At 47.9% G+C, this 24097-nt stretch overlaps 1 long non-coding RNA gene across 5 annotated transcripts in view; it reads left to right on the top strand.

The window, feature by feature from the left end:
- The window catches only part of LOC108408715 (uncharacterized), a 28524-nt gene extending 18988 nt beyond the window's left edge, over positions 1–9536 (top strand). For 3 of the 5 annotated variants that reach the window (XR_012125415.1, XR_012125416.1, XR_012125414.1), the window contains 3 exons: positions 1029–1113; positions 1945–2114; positions 3950–9536. This is a non-coding gene — a long non-coding RNA (uncharacterized lncRNA). The other 2 variants (XR_012125417.1, XR_001856058.3) reach the window with 2 other exon arrangements.
- The last annotated feature ends 14561 nt before the right edge of the window (positions 9537–24097 follow it).

Below are 24097 nucleotides of genomic sequence, written 5' to 3'. Positions count from 1 at the left end.
GAGTGCCCAGAGATCCCCAGATGTAAATGTCCCGGGATGCTTCCATCCGGTTTTGGGGTCCCTGTCCCTTTAAGACTTCCAAAAAGCACTTGCAAAGAAAAAAAAAAGTAAATAAATAATTTAAAAAAAAAGCTGCTCACTTTTCTTTGTCCCTGGGCCCTGGCCTCAGAGACCCACTCACAGGTCTTGCTGTCCTGTTTCCCTAGTATCCAGGACCCCATGCATGCACTGTGTCTGCGCTCTGGTGCAGATGGCTGGGTCTGGGTGTTCAGCAGTCCTAGGCTCCCTCTCCCTCTCCACTCTGATTTCTCTCCTCCCGCTGGGAGCTGGGGTGAGGGGCACCTGGGTCCCACTGGGCTGGGGCTTTTATCTTACCCCCTTCGCGAAGCACTGGTTTCTCGCAGGTGTGAATGTGGTCTGGATGTTGTCCTATGTTCTCTGGTGTTTATTCTAGGAAGAGTTGTCTTTGTTGTATTTTCATAAATATATGTGGTTTTGGGAGATTTCTGCTGCTCTACTCACACCGCCATCTTGGCTCCACCCTCAGTAAAATTTTTTAAATGCTCAAACAGCGTAATTCTCATACACATACATAATGAGTACATGTCAAAATTTTATTTTGATTCATTAGTGAGATAACCAGGTGTATGAGAGGAACTGATGTATGTATGGTTAGCATGAAAAAAAAATGTGGAATGAGATCACTAAATGAGATGCAAAACTGGTTACTTTTCTTCCAGGCAATAAAACTATAACCTTCAATGTCATGATCTCTAACAAGGAGAAGTCATTTTTATCTCTACAGGAAAAAAATCATTTGTAACATTATTGGGTAACACCAGTTGTATCTTAATAGTTTTCAACAAATTCACAGCTAATCTTAGAGAGAGGTAAAATAATGGATTAAGAGTAAATAGTCAAAATTACATTGTTCTGGAAAGTCAAGTGACTCTGAGGCAGGCTTGACAATGAAAATCATGCATCTTTTGTGCTTTATTTCCAAATTTTGGACTTTTTTTTCCTTGAAGAGAGAAGCAACCAGGAGAGAACCTGCTGTGGGTACACAAGCCCAGGAGGCACAGCCAGACTTCTGTCAGTTTGAAGCAGCACGGGGTAGGAGGGCCAGTGAGGATGGAGGGGGGCTTGAATAATTAACATGCTACTGCTAGGGATGGACTGCGAGGGAGGGCGCCTGGCCTGGAGAAGACCGGAGGTGGGGCCCTGGGACTCAGCCAGAGACCCAGATCACCCCTGACTCCCAAGGACCCTTTGGAAGGCTGACTGGAAGGGACCTTAAAAACTCAGGGGCAACCTGTTCATTTTACCAACTTAAGCAATCCCTTCCTTGCAGAGCAGAGCTCTGCCTGTGTACCTTTGAGCCATTAACAGTTTTGCTGACTTCCACCACTGCCCCATTCTTATCCCAGACACCCCTTGGTCCCTGGAACCTAGAAGCCCCAGTGGCTGGTTGTCCCTCTGGCTTTGCTCTTTCACGTCCAGGCCATCATGGCCTCAGCTCCTGTTGTGCAGCAGAACCTGGGTTTTTGTGCAGGGCAGGGGGCAGTACTGATTAAGGAAGAGGACTCCAGTTAGGGTGAAGGACTTGTCCAGGGAGTCCTGGGACTTTCTAGATTGGTCAATGGGAAGTCTCACATCCCGGGATCCCTTCCACAGCAGGCAAACTAGGACAGCTGGTCGCCCAAGGGCTGGTCCTGTGTGGTTCTGAGCAGCTGTTGGACACTGCCGTCTGCCCCTGGCAGTTCTTTGAACTCTACCTGTGTGTCCCCACCTCTGGGTTTCCTAGTCTTAACTCCCCTGTTGTATCTCTCTTAAATTCCCTCTAAATTCCTGAAGCTCAGGGGATAGTTTAGGACTTATAAAAGTTTCCTGTGTACTTCAGTCTGTAACAGAAATGGATACAAGTCTTGCATTTTTGTTTTCTAGCAAGGAGATATTTGTGGAAACTTCCAAGAAGACAAGTGGAATGGAATGAGATGTTTTCTCTCATGGATGGGAGATAAATCATAGTGCTTTCTTTCAGTGATGATGCAGAGTTTGTAGCTGCAGGAAAGAAACAACAGACAGGAAATGTTTTCTGTTGGAATTTTTGAAAGGTGAGTGGGGATGAGTAGAGAGATCGACTGTGGTGGACTCTAAAGGACAATAAACTTGCCATTTTATTCACACCCAGATGCTGTTTCCAAATCCTCCCTCTAGGTGTTCATTCTGCTCCGGGGTCTTCGGAAAAACAGGTTAGTGACTGACCAAAGGGAAAGAAGGAAAAGGGCTGGAGTTCGTGGCTGAACTCCACGTAGTGGTGAAGGCAAACACAGACCCCTGGCTGAAAGTATCACACACAACTCTGAAAATAAAATGTTATTGGCTCAAGTCTGAAGCTGTCACTTTCCACTGAAATGGAATATATTGCTCAGAGAAGAGATGCACCAAATATTATGCAGTTTGCCTTTGGGGAAAGAAAAAAAATAACACCCACTTATAAAAACACTTTTTGGGGATGAAGGATTTGATTTCAACTGATGAGTCATTACTGTGTTTTTTACCACTAAGCCAAAAAAATGATGTTTTTTAAGAAGCATTTCTTGAAGCAAATTCTTCCATTGCTTAGGTTTCTCTCATCTAAGAGAGAAGGTGTCCTAAGCACTTATATCCAGAAGCTTCCCAGTTTGCATGGAGATACTGTGGGACAAGATTCCTAGCTACCAAGTTCCAGATTCATCATGAAAAAGCAACCTCAAGATAACATTTATGATCTAGAAGCAAGAAGTTAACAAGAAAATTAATTCTAAACAAATTTCAATGCATGAAGATTATGTTTGAAAACGACACAGTGGATGTCAGAAAGGCAAAGGAATTTAAGACAGCTTGGTGAACACTGTAGTGGAGGCCACCATATATCTTGGGTTAGTGTGGACAACAGTCCTAGTTTATGCATAGAAAGCATCCTCTTTCACTCTCAAAAATGTCTTGCTTTTGACAGTGATTTATGGTCACCTTAGATGTAGTTTTAAAATATGTCTGCAGATGCTTCAATGCTCTTACCATCAAGAAGTCTATGTCCCTTCCCCTTGAAAGTGGGTGGGCTTTTGTGACCACCAGGGTGAGCTGTGTGTGACTGCAGAGGCATGACCTGACTTCCAAGCCCAGGTGAGAAAAGACCAAGCAACTTCTGGTTTGTCTTGGGGAATTTGCTCTGGGAGCCATCAGCCACCCTGTAAGAAGCCTAGCCTCCCAGGAGCCACTACCCTGGAGGGACACATGGAGAGAGCAGGGAATGAAAGCAGAAGACGCCCACGAGGCCAGTTGTGCCAGCCCCAGCCATTCGCATCTTCCCAGTCCAGGCATCCAGTGCATGAGTGAGCGAGGCTTCAGGGTGACTCCAGCTCCGGCCCTCATCTGACCACAGCTGCGTGAGAGATGCCGAGGAGGGGCTGCTCTGCTAAGCCCAGGCAACCCTCAGGAGCTGAGAGAAAATCATCAGCGATACTGTTCTTTTCTGTCAGTATGCTTGAGACGGTTTGTTATGCAGCAGTTGATAACTCAGGTGCTGAGTGTGGGCTGGCCAAGCCCCCCGAAGGCCCTGCCAAGGGCGCGTCCATTGCTGCCAGCGTTCACTGTGCTGCATGGGCACTGGCTCCCACCAGCTGCCCCAGAGCCGGGCTCCCTGGGAGCCAGGGCCCGCTGTCTCGAATGTTCTCTCCCCACATCTTCCAGGTCCCAGCTTAAAAATCCCTCCTGATAAGGTCTTAGCTCTCATAGCCACTTGTGAGAGATTGCATTTTCCAAAAATCACCACAGCCTCATTTCTGATCCTACATCCTGTTTTAAAACCTTGTCTTTCCCTATCAAGAGGTGCAGTCTACTTCCCCTCCCTTTGAAACTGTGCAGGACTCAGACTCTGATGATATGGTTCAACTGTGCTCTCTCTCAGGGTGCACGCCCTGGGAGCCCAGCCACCGCGGAGGGAAGCCCAGGCTCTATGGAGAGGCCACATGTGTGTGTTCCATCTGATAGCGCCAGCTGAGGTCCCAGCAGACAGCCGTGCTGACCTGCCGGCAGGGGAGTGATGTTCCTTCAAACAGGTCCAGCACCCAGCTTTTGAGCCACCCCAACAGAACAAGGATGAGCTGTCCCTGTTGAGTTCTATAGACCATTGCTACTGATTTACGACTAAGTTTGGGATGGTTGTTATGCAACAATAGATCATCGGAACACCACTTCATTTTTATTTCTTAAAACTGTCCCCAATGTGATTACATAAATATTTTTAAAATGATTTGCTGAATGTCTATTTCTCTTTCTAAACTGTAAGCTCAATGTGAGCCAGACCCCTGAGCACCTTGTCCACGGTTATATATATTTATGACATGAATGAATGTAACAGCCTGAAACGTATGTGGGAAAGCCACCAAAGTGAAAATGAAAATCAGAAAAGATCCTGAGGATACAAAATAATTATTTTGGTTATTAGAAAAGGGAGGAAGGGTATATGGCTTATATAAGATATCTGTGGAGCTTGGATGCTGTTTAGCAATTTTGTACTTATCAGCCATCCAATCCCATTTGGCTACACACAAACACACACACTATCTCAAAAAAGCTTTCTGTAATCTTTTGATACCTTCAAGAGTGAGGTTCAGAGGAGATTCTTGGTCCATGCACTTCATTTATGCACTTACAAAAGATTTAAGTATAATCACACACCAAGGTGGAAAGATGTGTGTCAAACTAAACTCCATAGAGGCAAAGTTCTTTGAAGATGGTTATTTCAAACCAGCAAAGTGGGAGACTTAAAGAGTTGACAAATGTTATTGCAAAAACTAAGCTATTATTTTTGAGAACATGTGGAAGATGGAGGTCCCAGAGGGAAGAAAAAGTTGCAAGAATGCCCATCTTTCCAAAAGGAAATACTTCTCAAGAAAGGAGAAAAACAGGACAAAACACTAATTTATCAATTTGCAAATGCCAAACAGACCTCGCTGTCCTGAGCAGCCAACTTGGCTAGAAGAAGACAGATTCAGGGCCATGGCCAGCCCCCAGCGAGTGACAGGCTCTGTGAGCAGTCGCAGGGTGATGAATGACTGCACTGGGGCCTCTCGGGCCTTTGACTGCAGGTGGACAGATCAAATGCCTCCTCAAAGAACTGGGCTCCAGAGATTTGACAAGTATCTCCTACTACTGGGGCAGAAACTCACACAACCTTGTGAAGTGGAGTCAATGTCACACTCTTTCAATTGACCATCCTGTGTATCCTGGTCAGAGCTCTCTTCCAGTCCTGGGCTCAGTTTCTCCAATGACTGTATCTCCAGCCTCCCTTGAGGTTGGAGAAGGGAAACCATCATTGATCCAAGACAGAGAGAGGTCCTTACCTGCTGATTTTAACCACTGCCATGAACACAGCCCCTTCTTTTAAAATCCAGTATTCTGTCTACCCCATTTGTAGTGGAGCGGATTGAATGTTTGTGTCCTGACCCCCAGTGGAGGGTATTAGGAGGCAGGGCCCTTGGGAGGTGATCAGGATCAGTGTCCTGATGAAAGGGACCCAGGTGGCTTTCTCACCCTCCTTCCTCCACAGCAAGAAAACAAGTCTGCAACCCAGAAGGGGGCTCTTGTCAGAACCCACCCACACTGGCGCCATGATCTTGGACTTCTAGCCTCCAGAACAATGAGAAATAAATTTCTGTTGTGTATAAGCCACCCATTTATGGCATTTTGTTTAGCAGCCTGAGATGACTAAGATACCTCAAACCCACTATCTTTCCTGAATGTGTCATGGTCTCTTCCCCTGTAACTGGCCCTGAAATGCCCTACCATCCCCCTACTGCATATCCCATGTAATCAACACTGACTTCTTTCAAGAACCAGTTCAGTGTTGTAGTAGAGACAGGTGGCCCCCCAGCCAGATCCCTGCTACTCCAGGAGGTATTCAAGCCACCAGCTGCTGTGAATGGTGGGTGCTCACAGCAGCTCAAAGCTACATCCTTCTCCGGAGATTCACCCTCTGCCAACAGGGGCTGCCTCTCCTGCAATTATTTTTGTCATTAGAAAAGTGAAGAAGGGTGTGCTGCTTATACAAAACATTCGTGGAGCTTGGATACTGTTTTTTAATTGCGCATTTGTCAACCATCCAGTCACATCTGGGTATACACTAACACACACGCTATCACAACAAAAATATTTTATGATCTTTTGACATGTTTAGGAGTTAGGCTCAGAGTAGATTCTTGATTCAGGCAACTTCATTAAAGCCCCCTGTCTTTTGCTTTGGTGTAGTTGAGCTGAGGTCTCTCCCCTACTATAGTAGCTTTGAATAAAATCTGTCTTACTGCCTTTAACAAGTGTCCAGCTTCGCTTCTCTTTGACAACACTCAAGGGCAGCTGCAACTTCAACATTATTAGAAAGCTTTGAAGAGAGGAGCAATGAAGTTCCACTTCAGAGGTTTTGTCCAGCGCTAAAGCAAGGTGGACAAAGTGACCTTTTCAAGCCCTTCTCCTGACCAGTTTGTCAGATCATTGGTAAAACATCCGTTAGGGGTTCCATGGGTATCAGGCAATAGGTCCCCAAGATAAATAGAGAAGTTGTTTTTATAGTAAGTAAGAATGAGACTGGTCCTAACACTGCTTCTCCCTTGCTGGGTGACTTTAGAGCAATTACAGAACCTCTCTAAGCCTCAGTTTCCCCATTCTGTAAAACAAAGATGATCAAGCTCCCTTGTAGCTCCAGTATGTTATGGCTTCCAGTGCCCTGAATTCCTGAAGTATCTGGAAAGTCCCTTCTGCTAACCACCCTTGATGGTTACAATGAAATGCCTGTCATCTGTGTGTTAAGGCAGGAGAGGAGCTCTCTAATGTGTGCCAATAAAGAGCTCTCATGCCTCTTCTAGGGCCATATGTGGTCAGGATACCCTGGGAAACCAAAAGCACACGTGGTTGCCAGAGAGTCCAACTCCGTGACTCACAAACTGCCATCTGCTAAACAGCTTTTAATTTAAGCTCTGAGAGGCAGAAGCTGGCCAGAAAAATCTTGCAAGTTTATCCAATAAGATTATCTTCTCTGAAAGAGGTTTTCTATGTTTAATTCGTTGGAGGCCATTTTTCACAGATGGATTATTCAGGTGTCCGTCCTTTTGGTCATCCTGCTCCTGCCCCCATTGTCTGGGTCTCTGATTCTTCTCCCCCTCGAGGCTACACCACCCATCCTCTGATGCATCAAGTGCTATAGAAGCTTTTCTCTTTTTCTCCACCACCCAGGATACAGGTGAATTTTTCCAACCTGGAGGCAGAAGCCAGATGTCATCGCTTCTCAATTTTCCATAATCTGAGTCAGTTACAATACACTCAGGAACCAAAACCTGTCCATGACATTGGTCTGCCCCAAGTCAGCAGGAAGGTGTGAGACTGAAAGGCAGCACTGCCGGAAGGAGACCCTATCCCATCAGCCCAAGGGCGGAGCGTTAGCCCTCTGTGCTCAGGGCGACAGAGGACTTTCAGTGGTGAGGCTCGGCCCCCTCTGCTGCTAGCAGGAGGCAGGTGAGGAGTACGCACCCAGAGTCTGGGGCCTCCTCCAGTCTGGCTGGGATTCGGACTGCTGCCTTTCCTCATCTGTCCACAGGGGGCGCAGAGTGAGATTCTGCTGTGACAGAATGGTTGGAATGAGGGAGTGGAGACTTAGTTATTGGAGCCAAGATCAGTCTCCGCTGCACAAATGAAGGTGTTGTGCAAAGTGCTCCTAGGTTAGGTGACATACTCAGTTACAACCCACACGCAGGTCATATCAGCTTCACATTAACCATTTATTATGGAAATTTTCAAAACATACAGACATGGAGAGAATATTTAAAGAATCTATATATTCCAATTTCCCAGTTTCAACAGTTATCGATTCAGGGCTAATCTTGCTTCATCTATACCCCCACCAATCCCTCCACCTCACCTCACTCCCTGTATTATGTCTTCACATTTCTAAGGAATCCAAGGCTTAAGCATAAATGAGGAAGAATAAATTAGATTAGTTATTCTCAATGAACAGGGAGTGGGAAAGAGCAGAGGAATTTATCACACTCTCTGGTATGCCCTATGTGTGTTTTAGAAAAAGCCAGGCCGACAACGCACTGTTATATATAATTTTTATTTGGAACATGAAAAAAAGAACCCTATTGTTCTCATAATATAAATTACAGAAAGCCAAGCTGGACAGAAGTTTTCTCAAATCAGAGGGCAGAAATGACTTCAGACTCACAGTCTGCAAGATTTGTATGTTTAATAAAAAGAGGTCATGGGTGAATAGATCATAAAATTTAGGTTAGAATCTGTCCAGAATCCCTTTCCTCTTTACCTTCCAGAATTACAATCCTAATACCTGGGAATTGGAGGCTGTGGCTATTGCTCTTTATAACATCTAGCACAGTTCTGTGTAACCAGGAGGCTTTAGTAAATATCTTGGAAAAGTAGCCTTCCTTACAGTTATAGTTAAAATATAAACCAGTGGGAAGCTTAGAGGAAATTGCTTATAAACATCTTACACACTGCATTTCCAAACTGGAAAAATAAACAAGTCTCCAAACTGGAAAAACTGCTTGAAAATAAGCAAACCCTATGGTTTTCAAACTCTGTTCCCTGGAGCTTTATGGCTTTGTGAGATGTTTGGCAAGCACGGACCTGTCCCCACCAGTCTTGGAAGAACTGAATTCTGTATTGCTTTGTTTTATATTTGGGTTTTGCTGTAAAATGTCATTCAAATTTCAAAAAAAGTTCTGCTGCTACAGAACCAATGACAATGGTTTCCTGCTACAGGGAGGAGCTGGTGGTGCAGAGAGGGTGTGACTGGCCCAGGATCACACAGTGGGGTAGTGGAGCTGCTGGGACTGGAGCTGCGTCTCTGGCTCTGGGGGCCGCTGGCCCGGTTGCTGGATTGGGAGCCACAGAGAGTCCCCAGAAAAGGAGAAAACCCTGTGGAATGGAAAGGCTGTCTGCACAAGTTCTCCTGCTCTCCAGCTCCAGGCCGGGCTCAGCTCACAGCTCTCTGGCTGTCCGCTCTGTAATGGTTTCAGTGAGCGAGAGGTGATACGGTCCAAGGAAATGTCCTGGAGCCTCAGTGGGCTCTGCACAGCTGACGAAGGGACCCTTGGCATGCTGTGCCACCGTGCTCTCAGCTGGAGTTCACCTTTGCTAAATGTTCCTCTCTTGCTCAGCTAATTCCCCAGAAGGGACAAAGGGACACCGTGGACACATCATACCATTAAAGGGCAATAGAGGAAATTTTCATTGAGGAAATAGAGGCTGGATATTTGAGGATTTCTGAAGAGGAAGCCATTGTTTGAAGGCATGGCAATGTGATGAGAATGCGGGCAGTGGGACGGCTCTGCTGAGCTACAGAGCCCTTGAATCACAGCCCTCACAGACTCTGGGTGTTCAGCTAAGTCCATGCCAGAGGTTGCAAATGGTGGTCAGTAGACTAAACGTTACCCTCAGATATGTGTTATTTAGTTTGCATAGAGCTTAAATATTTTTTGAGTAAATCACCAACATTTTTACATTAGGAGATTAAAAATTTTAGATTTCTGGTGTTTCTTGGAAAAAAGAGATCTAGTAACGCTGGACGCTGCTGACAGCACACTCTTGCCAGTTAGCCAGATGCTCAGTCTTTTCACTGGGCTGCACTCCATGGTCTGCTTTGGTCCCCACCACTCCCTATTGCCTTCCCAGCCAGCTTCACTTGTCCAGCCTGCTGCCTGGGCCCTGGAGCATTCTGGATTGGGGCCTAATACTCTGGCAAAGGATTTCAAACAATGATTCTCAAATATTAGCAACAGGATCTCCTGTGGTACTTGCCTGAGACTCTACCCAAGTGATACTGATTTCCATGCATAAATAAGGTTCAGGGTTTGCATTTTAAACCAGCAGCCCAGAGGGTTCCAGTGTAGGTGGTTTTATGACCATAGTTTAAGAAAAGCTACTGTAGGATCAAGAATCTCAATACTGGGTACACATCTGAATCACCAGGGGGGATTTTATAATATATTCAGTTTTTACTCCAAATCAATTGAATTAGAAAACACAAGAGACATGCCCAACATGATTAATACTTCATTAATTTTTTTAAATTCCAAAAACATAGAAAATTTGAAAGAAGAGTCCATTGGACTCCTTTAAACCTCTTATCTAAACTGACCAAGTATTAACCTCTCGCCATGCCCAGGCCATCCATCTTATTACGCACACACACACTTCCCTTTAGCCAAACCATTTTAGAGTCAGCTGCAGACGTGGGCCTTTCACCTCTCCTGTTTCAGCATGCCTCCCTTTAGAAAAAGAATATTCTCTTATACAACCATACAGCTTTACCAAGCCTGAGAAAAAGCAGTTAGTTGCCTTGTGATTAGATTCAGGCCAAGTATTTCTGGCAAGAACCCCATAGGAGATTCTTTTTGATGTTCTCACCTCCCATCACACCACATCAGGAGGTAACAAATGCAGTGGCTCACTGACTTTAGTGTGCACCTGGAGGGCTTGTTCAAGCTCGGGTTGCTGGGCCCTGCTCCCTCGGTTTCTGATTCCAGAGGTCTGGGGTGGGGCCGAGCATCTGCGTGTCTCACAGGTTTCCAGGGGATGCAGATGCTTCCAGCCCAGGGACCCAGTCTGGGGAGCCACTGGCTGCTGGCAGGCTGCCCCAGCACTGGCCATAAGTATTAGTGTTTAGAGAAGCTGCTCAGGTGACTAGAAGGTGCAGCCAGTGTTGGGAGCCACTCCCAGCCTGGGCCTCACTGCACAGAGATGGTCTCTGGACCAGCAGCCCTGGCACCACCTAGAGCCCAGTGACCAGTGAGTGCTCTCAGGCCACAGCCAGACCCACCAAACCCAAATCAGCTCTAAGCAAATTCTGCAGGGACCTGCGCTCACGATGAAGCACTGCTCCAGGGTACCTGGAGGCGTCTCCACACCTCACCTGGCCACTCGCAGCTCTGCTAGTGTGGCTCCAGCAGGCGTGAGTCAGTGCCCGTGTCTTCAGGAGCTTGCTGGATCCTGTGATGGTGGGTGGGTGCTGCTTCGAGGCCCTGGCCCCATCCCTGGAGAACAGGAAGAGAAGCAGCCAAAGAGCTTCCCTCTGCACCAACTCCCCACCCTCACTCCAGGTCGCCGAAGTTCCCCTCTGATCTCGGTGCCTTTCATTACTTGCTTCTCCGCGTGGGTTCGCTCCTCCTCGAGGCTTCGTTTGGTCTCGGTATTGCCGAGTGGGTAGCATGTTGCTAAGCTCTGAGGATACAGAGGCGACTAAGACAAGCTCTCACCCTCGTGGAGCCTGGAGTCTGGTTCCCTGTTTCCTGACTGGCCACCGTGATGTTTTAATGTCCCCACTTCAGCCTCTGGACCCACGTGGGTGGCCTGTTGGTCCCTCCCTCTCCGTGGCTCTGCACCTGCGGGTTTGGGTCGGACATAGAGCCTATATGATCTCTTTTCTCTCTCTCCAGTTTAAACCTAGTTTTTAGGGACTGGGGCTATCTATCAGCTATCATCAACTAGTCATTCATCAGACATTTAAAGGGAACCTATTGTGCACTAGGCCTTCAGTCCCAGGGAGGGGACAGATAGGATTCCTGGCTTTTGACAGCCTACAACACGGAGAAGACAAGGCACTCAGGGAAAAGGAAATAATACCAGGAAGGATGTGTTTGGAGACAATCATGATTTTAGACTGGGGAGAAATTTCCTCTCACTAAGGAATTAAGGCAGGCTTCATGAAGGAGGTGACATTTGGAAGGAGGCAGCTGACATCTTCGGAGTCAGATAAATAATCAGGTGGCTCGGTTTTGCTGTGAGACAGGCCCTGGAGTTGCTCAGATTCAGACCATGTTTGCTACAACCCCACTTCCACACTGTGGGGGCCAAGGAGAAGGCAATACTTTTGCTTATGAAGCATTTGTCAAGCCTGAGCAGTGGGCATGCACTGTAAGAGTTGCTAACTAATTCAGCACCGCAGTGGAAGCAGCTTCAGCATGGGGAGGAGGAGAACCAGGTGGGTGATGTGACTGCTGGGGACTGGAACCAGCCGCTGGAAGAGCCGATCTTTACTCTCTGCTCCCAGCAAGAGCAGGGCTGTCGGGAGGAGGAGCCAATGGCAGGGCCAGGGTGGCTCTGAAGCCAGGCTGGGGCCGGATGAATCATTGTCCTGGGTGAAATCGCATTTGGGGTGTCAGGAGAAGGGGACAGAGGAAATGAAAGAGTTGTAAAGATGTTGTCTTCCACCTCGGAGTATCAGGCAAGGTTGAGCGTGATCCATCAGTTTGACCATCATTGGTCCGAGAGGAGGCCCTTGACTTTGCTGGGTGTCAGGGGTCAGGGAAAGCCACAGGACACAGGGAAACCTTACAGCCTGAGTTGGAATTTTCCAGGTAGATGAGGTGTTGTGGCAACGTGGAGAATAGCATACAGCAAGAACAGGTGTGTGAGCATGTGTGTTGTGTCCTAGGAATGATGGCGCCACAATGGGCCACCATGCCTGCCCCTGTGCTGGCTCAGGCAGCACCCCCAGCAGGGCCCTTGTGGTGGACTGGCTAATGACCCCACTTTCCCACCACTCCCTGCATCCCAGCCCTTGCTATGAAACTGTGGTTCCCTGCCACACTGACTCTGGGCTCAGCCGTGTAACTTGTTTTGGCCAATAGAATGACACAGAAGAGACGGTATAAAATGAAGGACTAACTCAGCAAGTCTGAGTGGTCCAACCCCTGTACATTCCAAAGAAAGTTTTAGCCCTAGGCTGCTTCCTCGTTCCTGGGAGGTAACCTTTAAGCCCTCAAAATATCCTGCGTGATAAAAGGGCATCTCAGGCCAGGCCAGGTAGTGATGCTAACAGTGTGATTTATGGTGGGAACCTTGGGCTGCACAGTGTCTGCCTGGCCCCTGGAGGTCAGTCACATGGCAATGAGCCATGCCACTTGACCAGCCCTTAGTAGGAACTCTGGATGCCGAGGCTCAGGTGAGCTCCCATAATTGGCAACACAGCATGTAAGTTGTCACACATTGCTGTAGGGAGAAGCTAGCACTGCAGAACTCTCCTGGGAGAGGATGGCCAGTAGCTTGCCCCTGGTGTCTCCTGGACCCTGCCCTTGGCATCTTTTCCATTGCTGATTTAATCTGCATCCTTTGCTATAGTAAACTGTAATCCTGAATGAAAGGGTATCTCGCAGCGACCCTCCTTACCCAGAATGACTCAGGAGACAGGGGCCCATGAAAGAGACTTTATTATCTGAAAGAGAGAGTGGCTGCCCCCAGAGGGGGGTGGGGAGAGAGAGAGAGGGAGGGAGCAGCAGAGAGAGCAGTGGGACCTAGAAAGCAGAGAAAGAGAGAGAGAAAGGAGAGCAGAGAGACAGAGACAAAGAAAGAGAGAGGGCAGCAGAGAGACAGACAGAGAGAGAGCAGTAGAGAGACAGACAGAGAGCAGCAGAGAGAGAGGCAGAGAGAGCAGCAGAGTGAGACAGAGAGAGAGGGCAGCAGCGTGGTGCCTTTTATTGTGGCAGATCTGCTTGGCCTGTTGCTTTGGGGGAGGGTCAGGATGCTTAGAGATAAAGCAGGGCAAACCCAGGCAAGCCCAGGCATAATTCTCACTGGTTTATGTGCTTGGGACCATGGGGCAAATGGAGGATAAATTACTATATTCTTACACTGAATGTAACAGTTTTGCTGAGTTCTGTGATTTCTAGTGAACCTGACAGTGGTGTTGGGTACTCCCCAAATACAGACAGTATGCTAATTCCAAGCCTAGACCTCCAGAGGCCAGACAGGGGTCTCTGAGCATTCTCTTGCACTCATGCAGCTGACTTAAGAAGGGCATGCCTGGGTCTGCCCACTAACCCAGGAGGGGAAAGAGAGACATATGGAGCAGGGCCACCTTCAACGGGTCCATCTGTGTCAGCATATCACCAGCTGGCTGTGCATGAGTGAGCCAAACAGAGAAGAGCAGGACCACCCAGCTGAGCCCAGCCCCTGCAGTCCCTGGTGCCCCGCTGACCCACGGACTCATGAGAAATAATATATACATGTTTTAAGCTACAGAGCTTTAGAGTGCTGTGTCATGCAGCAGTGCCCCCAACCAACAGCAGTGGTCCCAGCCCTGCTCTAACCAGTATCAGCGCCTCTGGGGCCTCTGCAAGTCATCACCCTGAGGGCCTACCCGTCCCAGCCTCCAAGTCAGGGCAGAGTCTCTAGCCAGCTGGGCAGCTTCACTCATGCAAACTGCAAGTGAGCAACTTCTCCAAAGTGTCCGCATGGAAGCCTTCATGGGCCTTTTGGGGGGAAGGGGCCCAGGAAAATAGGGCAGAGAGATGGCCTGACAGGAGGGTTAGGTAAGGAGCAGGAGCAGGCAGCAAGAGGAAGGCATGTCAAAGACCAAGGACAGCGAATGTGAAGAAAAGGACTGTATGCACGGGGTGGAGAAGAGCTTGGGGGCTATTTTTTACAGCCTTCCAGCAGATTTATATAAACCTGGTTATATATTTCCAAAGATTTATATAAACCTTTACACCAAACACTGAGTATTCTGCAAAATGCTGCAGGCTCCCAGGCTGTAATCCTGGATTCATTTCCTTTTCCCTCAGGCTTCTGCTCGCCTAGGGCACGCCACTGACCTTGTGGACCAGTCCCCCTCCACAAGTTTGAATTTTCTGGCTCTGACTCTCCATCCCCTCCCTCAAACAAGATTTGCTTCATCCTCTGGGTCTATCTGATCCCAACTTCCCTGGAGTCCAACCCCTGCTTGGAACCCCAGCTTTCATGATCCTCCAGGCTGATGCCCTCCATTCCAGGACTCCCCCGACCACCTGTCACAGAGTAGATTACTTTAGAACAAATAGTCACTCCCTTTACCCCAGCTGCCTAGAGGAAGTTACCCGCCCCCCATACACATTGATATTGAACTTGGCCATGTGACTTGATTTTGGCCAGTGCAATTGAGTAGTACTTTGCTCATTCCAAGCCTGTGTCTTAAGGGGCATCAGGTGTGTGCCTGCTCCTCTGGGAGATTCAGACCTCTACCATGGGACGTCATGCCCCAGGTCACTGCTTTCTCCTCATCTCAGGTCCAAAATGACACATGGGGGGCAGATGTCAACTTGGTCCTCAGCTGGCAGTAGAGTGACTGTAGTCAACTCACAGGCATAAAATCAAGTTGGGGGGTGGTTTGTTACACAGCATATTATAATGGTTGCTGACTAATACACTACCCACCAAGGGAGGGCCAGCAACTTGCTGAAGTGGGATCACCATTATGACATTAGCTACTACAAATCACTAATTAAGGAGAATTCTTTTTATTCAGAAACCCTTCTGTAGAACCATGCTCAGGATCAATGTTTCTGATCAACAATGAACTTGGCTATTACTTGTTCACAAGAGCTGGGGAAATAATACTAAAACATGAATGTGCTCTGAAAAAAAAAAGTCAATGTCTGCTGGGTAGGCCTTTATTATAAAATTTTGCTTTTCTGATAAAAAATGGACAAACCCAGCTGGAATGGCCTTTGCTCTTTGTTGTTCTTCCTTCTTTTAGACTGAAATATGTAGGTGATGCCTGGAGTTCTGACAGCCATGCTGCCACGATGAGGCAGCATGCTGAGTACTCTAAGGACAGAGGAGTAGAAAGACAGGAAGAGCCTGGTCCTTGATAACATTATCAAGCTGCTGCATCAACCCTGGACTATGCAACTCTGGCCTCCTCTTAAGTGAGGAAAAACAAATCCCTTTGTTTAAGCTAGAGAAGTTGAATTCTCTCTCAGTTAAACACATTCCCAGCCGATGAGTCCAATGATGGGCCTCTGAGGAAATAACATTTACTGAGACCTGAAGAATGAACAGATGCTATCCAAGTGGACAATGAGGCAAGAGCCTTCCAGGTAGAAGGGCAGCATGTGTAAAGACCCTAGGTGGGAGGGAGCTTGGCATGTTTGACAAACTGAAAGGACTGATTAGTTGTAGTTTGAGTAAAAGGCTAATTGGCAGAAGTTGCGAGCAGAGAGGTGAGCATGGCTGGATCAGGCAGGAACTTGCAGGATGTGATAGATTTTCCTTTTATAATTTACACTTTACAAGGTTTTCAACAACTGAAAGGTTGGAGTGGTAAAGCAAACCTGTGAGCTCTCCAGAGTCTGTGGCACGCGCTTCCTGCCACCTGCCCAGCTGGGACAAACTTGGTCATCTTTCCCTTGAGCTGGTTAGCTGTGAACCTGCAGCAGAGTAAGCAAACAGCATAGAATGTGTGGTGGTTTGCCTGAGTGCTCGCTGTTGATCATGTACAGAGGAAAGTGAAGTCATCTTTGCCCTCAGAAATCAGAATGCAGCCCAAGGTTCGCCACCTCCCAGTTGACTGCTAAGGGAAGGCAGCTCTCTACTGCTCATTGTTAATTCTTTCAAGAACCTATATCCTTCTTTTCTTAACATGAGGAGAGTTGATAAGGGTACTATTTTCAAAGTATGTAGGGAACCCCCAGGGCACAATGCAGTATTTTGAGGCTGGTAAACACAGGGCTCTGGTCCCACCTTTAGGCGTGAAGATACCAGGAGAGGGAATGTTTGCCAGGGACTGGTAAACATGGACACGTCAGGATCCAGAGAAAGAAAGGGCTGAGTGAAAGGGTTTCCTGACAGGAGACTCAGCCTCCTGCTGAGGGACACTCAGCCCACGCAAACCTCCACCCTGCTTCTCCCCTCCTTCCAGTGGTCCTCACTGGCCAAACCCAGACAGAGACCAGCAGTGTCCCACTGACTGTTACAGTAATAGAGGGAATGTAGGACTCAGTGTAACAGAAAAACAATGTAGGAGAGAAAATTTCCAAAACAATTAGAGAAATAACACTGCTTGCTTACATTTTGTAACTTGTAAGAGTCTGAGTTGTGTCCATCAAAATTATTTCATTCAGGACAAATCATCTCCACTGGGGCCCCAGACTGCTAGAAGAAGGCAGGGCCACCCAGCTGCGGAGCCATGTCACTCAGGGCCTTAAGGTGGAGTGACACCAAACCACGTGGGAGGCAGCGGGATGTTTCTGTCCCCTCATGCCCCTGCTCATTTCCCACCTGCTGAGCCCTCCTGCACCCCCAGGGGCGGTACACAGAGCCATTTCAGACCAGTGAGGCTCCATGAGGACTAAGAAGGCTCATCCATGGGGTCCCAGAACCCCCAGTGAAATCTTTCCAGCCGGGACAGCTGAAACCCAGGCTCATGTCCAGTGGATTGAGGTGGGCACCTTGGCCTCAGGCACTATGACAAGATGCTCCCTCAGGGAAACACTGAAGTGAAGGAATACAAACTTTCCAAGTGGTTGATAGTAGAAAACATTCAACTGTAACAACATCCTTCCCCACCTTCCCCTTGGCAAAGGTCAATGGGACTGTTCCACTCGATGTGCATGGCACCCCAGGGTGGGCACGTGCAGGGTGGCATGCCTTGCTCCATTTAGAGAAGGCCCAGCACACTGGAACAATGAAGCTGAGGCAAGACGTAACAGCAGAGGACCCCACCATGTCACAGTCCAGCTGCCTCTTTCCGCTGGGGTATCAGGGGCCAGAAGCACGGAGACCATTTTCCAAGCCTGGGCCTTGCGGTGCCCCCAAACCTCCCACCCATTGCTCCCTCACACCTCCATGGCCCACCCACCGTGTCTGCGGTTTCTATATGGTCGCCACACTGACCCACAACACATGAAGAACACATTCTTTCTAGATAGCTCCTAATGCATTCCCAGCATGTGCAAGCAGATCTGCCAGAACGAACATCGTACCTGCAGCTTCCTGACAAGATTTCTGCAGAAGAAAATCAATATTTAGTTGCCACAATGGAGATTTATTATGTTAGCCATTATGGTCTGATGGCTAAAACATGTGAGTGGCTTGAAAGCGTAATTACCATTGATTGGTGTGCAGATGAGTTAAAGGGCTGACGGTTGTGGGAGACACACAGTTTATACTCTGAGCTGAAGCCAGCATTTGAACCTTCACAGCAAAAGAAAGGCACTGACTAAATGTCTCTTAGGCATCAGCAGAGATTTTATGAACTGGATTTGGTTTGAAAAGAGAAACTTCTGTGCCCTTGCCCATGAGCCCCGAATGCCTCCCCCACCCACCTTTCCTCACCTCTGCTTGCCAAACTCGCCCCTGGGGCCCAGCCCCGTGCCCGCCCAAGTGCCCACGAATGCAGCTGTCAGAGACGTCACCCTCTTGGGGCTCTGCCACCCTTACTGTCCAGGGCCCGTTTTCTTCTGCAGAAATCTTGTCAAGGGTTACTCATAGCTGTTGTCATGGATGATGAATTAACATCCAATTCTATCTTCAGTGATACAAAGGAATGCTACCCTTCTTACAGGGGTCAAGGCAGAGGTGCTTCCTCCTCCCCATTCCTTTTCACCCCTGTCTTTGGGAAAGAACCCCTTTTTAGTCTATTGCTTCTCCTTGTCAGGACCCCAGGGACCCCTCTGGGGGGCCTTACTCTGGGAGGTTGTGGGGGATGTGTTTCTTTGTTTGCTGAAGTTAAATGGGCATGGGCTCAAGGTGGCATTCACAGCCCACTTGCCCTTCTCAAACCTCCAGAAGCTCTGCAGAGGACAGGGCCTGCCCTCACAGCCAGCCTCAGCAGGATAGGGCACAGCCCGGGCTCCTCTGTGGGGCACAGGTGGCATCACATTGATCAGGAAAACCCATGTTTCCCCTGCTCCCTCCCTGGGACCTCCAGCCTCCTGCAAGGCTGTCACCTCTCCCATGTGCTCTGCCTGGGCGGCCACCCTGTGCCCCAGGCCCGCTGCCTGGGTGGGGATGTCTTGGTGCCTGTGAGAATATTTCCACGGTGTGTACTCTGGGCTGCGCTCTCCTTGCTGCTGACCCCAGTGCCCTGGGTGTCACACTTTGCTACACAAGGACCAACTCCGTGTTGCTTTGATCCTCACGGCTCACAGTGTAGGTGGTGATAGCAGTTCTTAGGGTGTGTACTATCTTCTTAGCCTCCTTCAGGACTCAGATACAAACCCCAAGGACCTGGCTGAGGGCAGATCTGACAGCAACCTTCTCCCCAGCCCCCACACTGGTTCTTAGTGGTCTCTCCCTGAGACCCAGCTTCGTCCTCTCCCCGCTTTGCAGATGTCCCTGCTCCCTGTTCTGAACTCCACCCAGAGGAAGACCGTCTTGGCTTAGGAAGGATGCTTTGGGCTGGTGGGAACAGCACAGGCAGGGGTAGGATGACATGTGCCTGGCAGCAGGCTGAAAACCTGACAGCACCCAGAGCTTCTGGATTGGGGTTCAGAGAACCGGGGCTGGTGAGAGGGGTCCAGTAGATTTCTGAACTGGTGCCACAGAGCCAGGCAGTAAGGAACCCCTGACAGTCCCTGAGCATGGGATAGCTCAGTGTAGCCGTGTGCTGTCTGGTTTCAGAGGTGGCCCCAGTGATTCTGGCTTCCCATGCTCTTGTGCGGCCCCATCCCCTATTGGATAGGGCCAACCTGCACCGCTGGTAGTGTTCAGGATGTGCTGGCATGTGGCTTCTGAGTAGTTCAGAAAAGAAAAACTTCTGTTCCACAATGAAAAGAGATTGGAACAGAAGAGGCAGGGCAGGGGATGACGGCAGGAGAATCACTGCACGACTTGTCTAGATACAAGTACTGGGACATTGCTTTGTTTCTCCAAATCCCACGATACCTATTCTGCCTTAGCAGAATATTCCATCCAATCTGGGCAGATCTCCCTCATTCAACCCTATATGTTTCCATGCAGCCTAATTCCTTTGCTTAAAATTAGGACCATTTTTCCTATTTATTTTGAAGGCCAAATAATTTGGGCCATAGACATTCCTGCGCTCTGCCATGCCTTCAAGGTTCTCACAAAGCCAGGGCTGAGAGCACCAGGGATGCTCCAAGGGTGGTGCTGGCCCATTAAGGTCAAAGGTGGCCTTGTATGTCTACACACACATATCCATTGCTTTTCTTTAAGATTACCGTCAGCTTTCATAGAGGTACATTTTGATAATATTTTTTGGAAATCAAAATGAATGACTACAGGAAAGTCTGGAATGCTGAGGACATGGCATAGTGTGAAGAGAAAGGGTGGAGATGGAAAGATAGGGTAAAAGATAGACACTCTCATGAAGCATATAGACAATATACAGTTGATCCTCATTGTGCACAGATTCTGTATTTGCAAAGAGCACCTACTTACTAAAATTTATTTCTAGCCCCCAAATCAAATACTGGCAGTGCCTTCAGAGTCATTTGCTGACAGGTGCAGAGAAGCCAAAGGTGTGTGCAGCCCAGTGCACATGCTTCCAGGGGGCCAGTTGAGGCAGTCCTCTGCCCTCTGGTTTCAGCTGCACACAGGGGTGACTGGAGGGTGGAGATGGTAGGTGGCAGCACGGTGTAGCACAAGAAGCTCGGGCCCTAGGGCCAAGAACAGGGTTTGAATCCCAACTCCAGCCCCTGTTAGTGAGCCAACCTCAGGCACGTCACTTCTGAACCTTGCTTTCTCTTCTGTAAAAATAAGAAGATAAAATCTACCAACATAAGTTGTTTTTAGGATTTAGGAGTATAATGTATGTGAGATGTGTATGTGTGTGTATCTCTCCTAAGAGTGTCGACTGAAATCAACATGGCTGTTAGATTAAGAAATAGTTATTCAGAGTCTAACTAACTGAGGACCATGACCTGAGATGTCAGACAGTCAGAGAGAGTTCTGATCAGATTATCTGGAGAACCGCTTGTATACCTTTGGGTATACATATAGGAAAGGATATATAGGGATACATATAGGAAAGGAGTTATATTAATGAATACATCAAAGTGGTGTGTTGGATATACCTGACTAGTGTCTTAAAAGAATGTACTCTGATGCTTTTTATGTGTGAGGAGGCAAGGATCAGGATTGTTAATCATTCTCTTAAGAAGTTCTACCAAAGACATGAGAAATGGACTCCCATACAGTTTATTTATTAATTATTTTAGATTCCAGGCTGTTTCTCTTCTTGATCTGGGTTGGGGGCTGCCGCAGTCTAGCTGACATGGGCGAGAACAGCTGCATGGCATCTTCACAGCCCAGCGTGAGCAGTCCTACTGACTTAGGGCCCCCACAGCCTGCGCAGTTCACCTTGGCTGTGGGCCATTGCATGGGGCAAAAACTTCATTTTATTTCATGGGAGCAATGTTTCAGTATCCACTAATTCAGTGCTTCTGATAACTTTATAGAACACAACTACCACAAATAACAAGAGTCAACTACACCTTGGTCTAAACCAACAGTGGGCATGCTGCTCTCCAGCCATGCCAAAAATGACCATAACTGGGATGTCTTGTGAATGGCATGTAAGATATGGAAGCTCTCTTGGATCTTAGTTTAAAGGTTGGAAAAACTGGCCAAAAAGTTTAAAAAGGTAAGCTGAACATTATTTTTCAATGGAGCAAAGTGTTCAATTGAACATTATTTTTCAGTTGAGTCAAGCAGCATCAGAGCACTGGTTGAGTTATCCAGCCTGGAATCAGACCAGTGGAAGTCAAGCAGAGCCTGCCCCAGGTGAAAAAACAGGGAGTCATTCGATTCCACGAATACCATTTTACTGCATGTGCTTAGACCCTGCTAGAAACACAGACTGGCTCTGTGGTCTTTAGCCCCTGCCAGAAGCACACAGTGTACAGAGAACCCTCAGGGGATGCTGACAAGTTTCTATCCCTAAAAAAATGTATTATTATTATGTTTCTACAACGAGCATACCCTCTGTTCCAGTGACAACTTCCAGTCTGTGGAGTAGAGTGATTGGTGTGATATGCTCAGGGTACAAGTGGCTGTGAGAGACGAGGTGGTTCACAGCACACACACAAAAACCCTGTGTGTTCATTCGCACACCTCTTTTTTTAATATGAAAAAGCACTGAAAAGGGATGATGCTTAAGGAAAAACAAGTAAATAGCACAATGACTCAACGATCTAGTTCCTTCAGTTGTTGCCAAGAGTTCTTATGGTTGGAAGTACAAAATTGCTTACATGTAAGTAAGCTTACCTTTACCAGATACTGCCAAACAGCTTTCCAAAGTTTTGGTGCCAGTTCGCATTCCCATCAATACTATAATGTAGTTCTAGTTCCTCCACATCTTCACCAACATTTGCCTATTATCAGTCTTTTTAATGGGATCTTGAGTCTTGAGTGGACTGTCTCAAGGCAGAGAAAGCAGTCAGAGCTAGTTCAGTCCCATGGGATCATCCTGCCAAGATAGTTAAGTGATTCCTGATACGTGGTCTCCTGTAGCACATTTCTATGCTTAGTCCTTCTGCCTTCCCAACAGTTCTCTGAGCTCCCTAATATCCTTCCTATAAAGTCCATTTTGGCATAAGCTAGTTTGAGTCAGTTTCTGCTACTTGTAACCAAAAAATCCAACTGATGGATCCCCAGACCTCAAAGATACTGGGGACTCTAGACTGGGCACCTGGCCATCCCTGACCTGAGCAGCAAGATATGACATCATGGACCACACCCTGTAGCCACACTGAAATACTCCCTGTCTCTGAGCTCACCAGGATGACCCCACTTCCCTGTCTTTTTTCAAGATACCTTCGCCCTACCCAGAAGTAATATCCTACTACATGGTCCACTTGGGAACATATTTTAGGACTAAGCTTAAACCATCACCTTTTCTGGGAAACCCTCTCTGACTGCCCATGCAGTTGCCTCTCTGCCCCACTGGGGAGAATTCTGGTCAGACCTTGTCAAAGGCTGTCTCACTATAAATTCATATGTTAAGCCTTAACCCTCAGTAACTCAGAATGTGACTGTATTTGGAGAGGGGGCCATTAAAGAGGTAATTAAGGTGAAATGAGGTCATCTGGGTGGGCCCTAACCTAATCTGACAGGTGTCCTTATAAAAAGAAGAGATGAGGACACAAAATGAGATACCAAGGAGGCATGTGCACAGACAAATGACAACATGGGAGCCCAGCGAGCAGGCACCATCTGTAAGCCAAAGAGGGAGACCTCAGGGGAAAGCTCCAGAGCTTTTAAGAAATGGATTTCAGAGAGGTGGAGCCAAGATGGCAGCGTGAGTAGAGCAGCGGAAATCTCCTCCCAAAACCACATATATCTATGAAAATATAACAAAGACAACTCTTCCTAAAATAGAGACATAGCCCACTGAAGCAGTGCATTAAAGAGAAGCAGAGAACGGTCCTGCAAAGACCCCCTAAAGCTTCACTAGCCTGTTTAGCTTGGAGCTGTCACCCCCGTCCAGCCACGTGGGCCCCGAGCCTTGGGAAGCTCCATCAGCGACTTCAGCCCCTGAATGGGTTTATAGATAATGCATTCTTCATTGAGCTCAGCAGCCTGCAGCTTCAGGAGCTGTTCCTGGAAAGATCTAGGCTAGTGGTTCTGAAACTTTGGCATGCATGAAAATAACCTCGCAGGCCTAAGAGAGCACAGATGGCTGGGCCACCACCAGTTTTTCATTTAATATGTCTGGGGTGGGGCCTGAGAATACATTTCTAACAATTTGCCAAACGATGTTGACGCTGCCAGTCCAGACACTAATCCAGCAAGGGAAAGCAGGCACCCCATACTGAAGGAGACCAGGCAGAATGAGGCCAGAGGTGATGGGAATGCATTCCTTGGCCAAAGAGTGCTCAGCAGGTGCTGGGCACAGGCTGACTGTGGCTGTACGAGTCACGGGCTGAGTGATGGAGACAGGTCAGGTGCTATGACCACCATACAGAGCCCAGGTTCAGTTGACAAGGAATGGCCACCAAAGGGAAGTGGGGAAAATTTCTGCTCATTTTCAGATCTACAAACATTTCTGGGGATTTCTCAATTTACAGGGGAGACGCTGAGCTAGAGGCGGCGAAGCTGTGATCCAAGGAGCGGGGTCTGAGTCCCGGTTCAGCTCTCAACTGCATGCCTCGGCCCTTTAACCTCTGCCTCCAGGCCTTAGTTACTTTATTTTTGACCACCCCTCAGGATGGCTGCCAGCACTAAGTGAGATTTGGGCAGAGAAGCACTTTGTAAATTGTGAAATTCTACAGAAGCCCAGACCACACAGGTGCTTCAGGGGATGTAGAAATAAGCAGGGCTGCGTCCT

The sequence above is a fragment of the Manis javanica genome, chromosome 15, assembly GCF_040802235.1.
Source record: "Manis javanica isolate MJ-LG chromosome 15, MJ_LKY, whole genome shotgun sequence".
In the NCBI taxonomy this organism is placed as follows: Eukaryota; Metazoa; Chordata; class Mammalia; order Pholidota; family Manidae; genus Manis; species Manis javanica.
The sequence above is the reverse complement of the archived record's forward strand: the minus strand, read 5'-3'. Positions and strand labels throughout refer to the sequence as shown.